This window comes from Diuraphis noxia, unplaced genomic scaffold (genome assembly GCF_037042655.1).
Source record: "Diuraphis noxia isolate RWA-SAM2 unplaced genomic scaffold, SU_Dnox_SAM2 contig0001, whole genome shotgun sequence".
Taxonomy (NCBI): domain Eukaryota; kingdom Metazoa; phylum Arthropoda; class Insecta; order Hemiptera; family Aphididae; genus Diuraphis; species Diuraphis noxia.
In genome coordinates this window covers 33,345,068-33,354,183 of record NW_028301711.1, presented here as the reverse complement: position 1 = coordinate 33,354,183, position 9,116 = coordinate 33,345,068, and the positions used below count along the sequence as shown (strand labels likewise).

At 26.3% G+C, this 9,116-nt stretch overlaps 2 non-coding genes across 2 annotated transcripts; one reads left to right on the top strand and one right to left on the bottom strand.

Moving 5' to 3' along the window:
* The first annotated feature begins 4,504 nt into the window (after nt 1-4,504).
* Nucleotides 4,505-4,576, top strand: TRNAD-GUC (transfer RNA aspartic acid (anticodon GUC)). Its single transcript has one exon. It is a non-coding gene; the product is annotated as a tRNA-Asp (tRNA).
* An 882-nt stretch (nt 4,577-5,458) lies between these two features.
* On the bottom strand, nt 5,459-5,530 carry TRNAD-GUC (transfer RNA aspartic acid (anticodon GUC)). Its single transcript has one exon. It is a non-coding gene; the product is annotated as a tRNA-Asp (tRNA).
* Nucleotides 5,531-9,116: the final 3,586 nt, after the last annotated feature.

The window sequence follows — 9,116 nt, the reverse complement described above, 5'->3', positions numbered from 1 at the left end:
GATTACTTAAGTATTAAATTTTAATTCAATAATTCATACCTAGCATATATTTTGATATTTGCACACGAACATCGATTCTGAAACAATGTGTCAGCAACTATTTTTAAGGATATTAATTAACTGTTCATATTATGAATTTATGACTTACCTATTTAATTTTATATTTCTAATATGTATAGGTCGTATTAGGTTAAACTAAATGATGCCAAAAACGGCAAAAACATCTCATATCTATATGTACCACTAAATTACGATCTAAAATCATTCTACATCCTATATAATATTATAAGCCTATATTAATTATTAAAATAATATCATATTAATGGTATTAATTCTTGTAAGTCAATAGTGGGGCTTAAAGTGACACAACATGGAAATGGACAGTATGATTCTTACACTATTTTGAGCTTCAAAAACTGCATATTATGAATTTTAAATATTTTTAAACTAGGTACTGTAAAAATAAGTGACGAAAAATATTGTACATAATATTACATAAATTATATATATATATTAATGTATTTATATATATATAAATGTTACATTATAAATTACTAAGCTTTAGCTAATAAAATTAAAAATGATGTACCTAATTTTAACTTCACACACATGTTAGTGTATGGTTATTTTAATTAGTGAAAATATCAAGACTAATTACTTTGGATTATTTTCCAAGCCAATAGACAAATAACTAAAGTCGATGTTGAAACAAATTATTGCGAAAAACCTTTAGATTTTTCAAAATTTGCTATTGATTTATCATCTTTATGGAAATAAAAACAACTATTTATATTAAAACACTAAAATTATATTTTAGTTTTTCACTTCACTCATAATTTCAATAACATTATGATCAACAAGGTAACTAAAGTCTAGATTAAATTGATTTCACGAGTATATATGCGAAACTAAAATATTAAAAATTATATATTACAAATTTCGTATCTATAGTTGTTACTTTTTGATGGTGAAAGTGAAATGAGAATTTAAAAACAAAAAACTATATCTAAAATCAAAAAATATAATATAAATATATGTGTAGAAAAAAAATTCATGGGACGATAAAGTTAACTCCAATGAAAATCTACTAATAAAAAAATACTTTCCGGTGCAGAACATATTTCAATTTTATACGTAATAATACTACGACATAAACTTCTCCATGCATATTGCATATATTATGATGTATATGAGTATACGCATAATGTAATAATATATACAATCCTTCTATCATTAAGATATGATGTATTTTTTCGAGAATAGTTTTATTCATGGTCATACTTATTGAAAAATTGTGTTACATAAAATTACGTCAACGTATTTTCCATAAGATCAGATATTATGTATTAAATAACGATTGCTAATATAGTAATATATGTATATAATCATACATACATGTTATTTTGTCGTTCTTACTAATTTGAGGGTATAGTTCGTGACATAATAATAATTAATAAATAATAAAATATGAATATCTATCACTGAGATGAGCGAATTGGGATCAACTGATCAAGGCCTAAGTTCCGGATCTCTGTATTCTGCTTGGCTTGTTTTTGTTGTATGTTCTGATTGAGATTTTTTGAGTTATGTTTTTTTATGTTCATTGAATTTTATTTATAACAGAATTTTGGTGATGATCACTATAAATGTATTTTGATAGTAAAAACTTTTTTAACAATACCTACTGCTGAAAACACGTGTAGTATAAACTATAAACATAGTTAATCAAATATGAAAATTGAAAGTATACATTGTGTCTGTATACATATAAATCATTTAGTCATTTATATGGATATAATATTTTTTTTAATGTATACCAATTACCAATTATATCTAAAATACACTGAAAAAATGTCTACTTCAATTATTAACTAATGCCACTTATTACGTTGTACGTGGATGATTGGGGAAACGTATAGGTACTTTATTATTAAATACTTTGGACTCGGCAGCCGAGTCTTGGCTATTTTATAATTGCAGGGATAATCTTTTCTAATTGTATTTATAATTCAAAACATTGATGTACATAATTGTCTTAAATATATAGTTGAATAAGTTTTTAATTAACTAATATTGAATAACATTTAACGAAAATTAAGATCTAAGTTTATAAGAGTTTTCGACGAAAACTTTTCGTCTTTTATCAGCAATAGACCTGTTCTATTTTCGTATACGCATAGAAAAGTTTTTATTATTATAATTATTATCTTGAACCTGCTGTAAAATGTAAATTACATTAAGTATGAAACATACTGTGTTTTATGTTGTAATTTAAGCGGTGATATAGATGAGGAATAAGGTGACTTTATATACAGTCTACAGATTTTCTCTGAAACGAATGTATCATATTATTTTGATTTCGGGTTAAGTTATAGTTTATTATATAGAATAATTCAATATTCTAAGTGTTTAGAAAAAAAATGAATTTGGTGATCACCTTGGTTGATTCTGAGATCGTGTTGGGTATTGAGTACACGTAAATACCATAAATCATATCTATGCAATAGTTACCCTTCATTTTAATACAAAACAAAAATTTGGTGTAACCACTGCCTTATGATATGACCTAGCTAAACAGTAATGTAGGCGAGGAATAAAGTGACCTGAGATTTTTCTCCGAAACGAGTGTATCATATTTTCATATTGGATTAAAATTAGAATAATTATTAATTTCTCTGTACCTACTTAAAAAATATAAATTGTTTTTGATGGTATAATCACCTTGGTGGATTCTGAGATCATGGTGATACGTCATGCTCACGCTGTGAATATCTTTAAAAATGTTGCCCTTCATTTGAATACAAAACAAATATTTGGGGTAACGTAATAGCATTGGTTACAGAAAAACAATTTATTCTATAATCGATGGTAATAGCAAGTTCAAGAGTGCTAATATAATTAGTTCATAATTACAGTAAACTATTGCTAACAATGTGGTTGTGACTTGTGAATCATTTAAAGCATTTAAGCGATTATATAATAATATAAAGTCTGCGTTTTATATCATAAATCATAATAATATGTCGAATACTCGGAACACTCACAACATGATATTATAATATATGTACATACATAGGTACTATATTATAATATTTTAATTTAATATATATATATATATTAAATATTTAAATCATAGTGCAATAATTCTACAACGATAACAACTTTTGTGTTATAATTAATATAGAGTTAAGTGGTATATTTTTCGTAAAAAAGTATAAAAAGTAGCTACGTATATTTAATATCGATTATTTTATCCATTAAATATTTAATTATGCTGCATATAACACGAATCCATGATAGATCCTGCTCAATTAAAATTAAACCTATAATAAAACAAAAACAACACTACAACACTAAATGTTGAGTAGGTAAAATAAGTATTTACATGGAGTGATTTGTTATGAAAGATGTAAATTATATAAATTATTATTTTTATTAAATTAATAATTTGTTTTCCTATAATTTCTATAACTTATAAGAATCCATTTAAAATAATTATACATGTCTGCATTTTCATTTCGGTAACTATGTTATAAATTACTTAATAATGTATAAATTATGTAAGGGTAATAATTAACTAGGTATATGATTTTTAAATGTTTTAATGACGTGGACATTTTTTTAAAGTATTCCAGACCTTGATAGTTGATACACTATATATAAGCTTCCTGAATCCTGAGTCACAATATTGTATCTGGAGGCGATTATGGTATTTTTTCTTTTGGAAAACAATATATACGACAAAAGTGAATCAGACAACGCCCTTTACCCTTGAATTCAATTTTTATTATACTTAAAATAAAAATGACTTCCTTGTGCTTGAAATATAAATAGTTATACCTATTACTTACCAACGTTGTTTTATACGTATGGACTAATTTGAAAAGGAAAAGTTATTTTGGATGATGTCAACAAAAAAGAAATAAAATTAGCATTCAAAAATGAGACTACAACTGTTTTTGAATAACACAAGTCAATTTTAAATTAATTTCACTATTCATTAGGTACCTATATAATTTACAATTTATTTTTCTGCAATCCTCAACATTTATTTAATATTTTTTCTGAGCTAAGCATAGAGTAATGTATGTTTTTCAATGTTATTTTTTATTTATTTTATTTGCTTAGGTTTTTACCTTATGAATTTTCAATATAATATTATTGGTTATTGAAAAAGCCATGGAAAATTCTACACTAGGAGTTTCACAAATGACAGTTCTCAGTTTGTAAAAGTGAGTAGGATTAGTAGGAACTATTTATATTATTAACCAATTATTAATATTGATGCAAGTATGCAACTCGACATGTCGCTAAATAATTACGGTCGCAACTAGGATGTGCAGTTGTGCAAAAATCATGGACGCAGTGGCGGCGCCAGTATTTTATACCTGGTAGGGCCAAATTGAGGCACGTCATTTTACTGAATGGCAAATATATAAAATATAATACCTATAATAATGTGTGAAATCTTTACTTCACATTTAATTCAAAGGTTTCATCACAGTCCTCGGTAGTATAGTGGTAAGTATCCCCGCCTGTCACGCGGGAGACCGGGGTTCGATTCCCCGCCGGGGAGGAAAAATTTTTTGCAAATTTTTTTTTTGAAAGTCTTGTTTATTTTATTTTCACTTATTATTAATTTCAATTTTTATGTTTCTATTCGCGTTTCAAAGTAACCGGATATACCGGACATGTTTAGGTTCCGACTATCACCAACGTTATCCGTCTATCTATTTTTACTATTCGTTGTTATGTCTTACTGTTTATAAGACTATATTGACATAATAATATTATAGTATACGTACATAAATTATCATGAATCAGTTAATTTACATTGTATATAATATACAGATTATGTTTAGCACTATTGTATTTAATAATTAATCGATTAAGTCCAAGAAGTAAGAATTTCGGGTAAAAAACTGTACCTACTCGGCATTATTCATACATAAACTAAAATTCTGCATATAAATTTCCCAAAATACGAAAATATACATCGCGATATCCAAGTTGCGTCCATGCAGTGGAGGCACCAAGGGCGGGCACAGGCGGGCCATTGCCTTCTATGAAAAGTCGCTGGCCCGTCTATTGGCACGTCCTGAAATCGTATTTTGGGACGAAATTCTTACTTCTTGGACTTAATCAATTAATTATTAAATGCTATAGTGCCCAACATAATCTGTATCTATAAAATTTAAATAACTGATTTATCAATAAAATTGATAATTTATGTGTATTATAATATTATTATGTCAATATATAGTCTTATAAACAGTAAGACATAACAACGAATAGTAAAAACAGATAGACGGATAACGTTGGTGATAGTCGGAACCTAAACATGTCCGGTATATCCGGTTACTTTGAAACGCGAATAGAAACATAAAAATTGAAATTAATAATGAGTGAAAATAAAATAGACAAGACTTTCAAAAAAAAAATTTGCAAAAAATTTTTCCTCCCCGGCGGGGAATCGAACCCCGGTCTCCCGCGTGACAGGCGGGGATACTTACCACTATACTACCGAGGACTGTGATGAAAGTTCTGAATTAAATGCTTTTTCATTATATCTAAATATTTTCACAATAAACAAGTGGTCTTAAACTGAATATTCGTCCAATCAGTCGCAGACTCCAACGTAATGTGATAATTTTTATTTTTCTATATACATCAAGAAAACATAATTCTTAGTTCTTACTTATAACATCATGATCTAATTTACAAAATGTTAAAAACTTACTTCTGTATCTCTAAGTTTAGATGATTATTGTCAGGAAAACTTTAAATAATAATAATAATAAAAAAATGACAAACTTTACATTCAAACTAAATAATAATACCTACATTTCACTCAATAATTTCTAAAATTAGAGTGAAATGCTTTCTTATAGGATTTAAAGGTAAGATAATTATATAAGGTATACAATTTGGAAATTTTGAGTGTTTTTTCTAATTATGACTTATGAACCATTCAAATACCAATTAAACTAGAAAGCACCATCAAGGTAGAAGATTACACTATTTATATTTTTACTGCTTCTAAAGGTAACGTTACTATCAGTAACACACATAACATTCACAAAAACACATCTTTGAAACCCACACATATAACTCTTTTCAGAATTTAAATGATTGTACTTATTTGAATAAATAAGTTTATATATTTTATGTTTCATGTCACTTCTTAAACCACGCAATAAAAATATGTAAGTACCTACCTATCTGAAAATATTGTTTTTAAGTATTAGAAATTATTTAAAGACTCGAAAAATTTAAAATTATTAGAATAAATTGATAGTAATAAGGGTACCTGGTGAATTGATTACTTCATTACTTCATTTAAGTAAATCACCAAATAATTTAAAACAATCACACAGTTATTCATCACAAGTACCTATAGTTTATACTGTTTATAGACATGCTAACAATTTTTTTTTTTTAAATATTTTATTTGAAGTTAATAAAATAAAGGAATATACCAAAAAATATTGACAAACTTTCTCTGTTCGGACTCGTTTTTAGTTTTTTCAATAGTTACTTATGATTAGTACGTGATGGGGTGATTTAATCATTTCTATACCTACTATATATTTTCATGCCATACAGTTACATGAATACTATCACAAGTATCGCGGAAGTTATTCAAGGCTGGTTCATATGCATTCAATAGGTACAAGAATGGTAATGTGATTTTATAAAAATATATAATATTATACTGACAGTACCTATTTTCTAAGAAGATGATATTAGTGTCTAGTGGAAAAAGATGGCTTTTAATCAGTAGAATGTGATTTAACTTACCTCTAGTGTATAATATGAGACAAAAAGATTAGTTATTTAGTTTTAACATCAGTGAAACATAAAATAAAATTGTTAGTAGTAAGTTGTGTAGGTACCTAACAAAATGTTAAGCTACAAAATAATTTAAATAATTGTAAAATAAATTATTTAATCAATCCATAATGTATTCTAGTTCAAATATAATAATGATTTTATTAATAGAACAAAAAAAATTTATTTATTGCTACATTAATTTTATCTTCAATAACATTCTTATGATATATTATTATTTATACATACCTATACATGATATTAGAATATTGTTTCTATATTGGTAGTAATGATTTTCAGGTGACTTATATTATTAACTTCTTATCTATTTTTTATTGTACAATATTATATTATACTTTCTCATGGGAATCACAAGTTTAATTTACTCCCTGGAGCAATTGCATGACCTTACATCATTGCAACGATTGAGTAACTATTGCATTTTAAATAATTGTACTAGATAGACTATAGAACTGTGGTATGTTGTGGGTGTGGCTTTTATAATATGAAATTTGTATTTGTTATTTTTTATACAGAAAATTATATTTGATAAAATCTGTTAAAAATATTTCAACAAAAGGAAATAAAATATCCACTATTTTTCTTTTGATTTTATACAATATACTACAATGGGTTATATTATGATTTGTAAATTATTATTATTATAAATTATAATATATTATGAAATATTTTAGTACTTATAGGACTACCTATGTATATAATATAATTTCCGTCAAAAATAGGTTTTAGGTAGTTTTATTCGAAACCAAAGTACTTCACAACAAAATATTACTGGCCTATAATTATTTACTATTCAAACATAATATACAAATATTCGAGTAATAATTCAAATAAACGGATGAACATATCTATCTATATAAATATTATAATCACGTGTTCATTAACGAAACCAACTTTTTGGTGTGCCTATTACGAAAATTATAATTCTGATCGAGGGTTAGACAGAAAAATTACTCAATTTATAATTTATATTTCTCCTACTTGTTGCATCTAATGGATTTGCCATGGTCGTATTAAAAATTAAAAACAAAAACGTACTATATAATCTCGGAGTTCAGTGTTCATCTCATCGTATGGCGTGCGTATATAACGATCGAACAATTCACGCAATATATAACTTGTAATTATAATTAGGTATAGGTATCATGGTAAAAATGTTTTATTATCGTGGAACGGCAAACTATAATCGTGCAGCAGACATCTCTAACAATCGACGATATCGACACACACGCCGCAGTCAAACCAAATAGTAAATAATGTATGCGTGAAAGTCTAGTTGGAAATATACGCGATGATTCAATGATTTTTACTTGGTTTGACGCGTATATATTATGAATATAGTTATAATTGTATGAGTTTAAGGCTCAATTATTGGTATATGCATCATCAGCTATAATAATTAATGTAATTTATTGTAATTTATTTGGCTAAAATAAATACACAAACAAATATTCACTTGAACGTATACAAACAAATTTTTGCAGGTGTAATTCAAATGGAATAAACAAAGTGCAAAAAAAAAACAATAATCAATTACAGCTCATTGCTCATCTCGCAATAATAAGCATTTTAGTATACACCATATAATATTGTATATTACTTAGTTAAATAATTCGACTCTTGCGGTCAAATTTTAATAGTTTATATTATTATATCATGTTAAAATAATATAAGATCCGTCGATAGTCGCATATGTTATATTATAACACTTATAGACCAGTTTCCTATAAAGTAATAAAAAATATCGTTTAAAAATATAATGATTAGTCCCGGAGTTCGATGCTGCAAAGCGCATTATTTTTTGTTTGTTCTTATATTATACAATGCATTCCAAATACATAATTAGTTTTATGTAACATATACTTCAAAGGTGAAACTATTATTTTGAATTTTTAGAATATCCCTTTTTATCATTTATGGATTTATGGTGCATTTGTTGTCAATACGTTGTACGAATGTTTGGTGTAAATTAAAACATTCAAAATGTTATGTCAAGAAATCCTAGATACCTACAGTTGAAACCGTATAAATCTATTGTTTTCATTTTATTTTATTTAATATAGTTTTCAGGTATTTTTCATCCATGTCAAATGTCAATCGTTGTAGGTATATATTATGTACGAATATGATAACATCTTTATCTATTATCGAATGTATATACAGTAGGTACATTTCTAAAATGAGTAGGACTCAAACAAGTGTATGATAACTAATTGGCTATTTAAAGATACATCATATTATCTATTTTACAATAGGTATAGCCG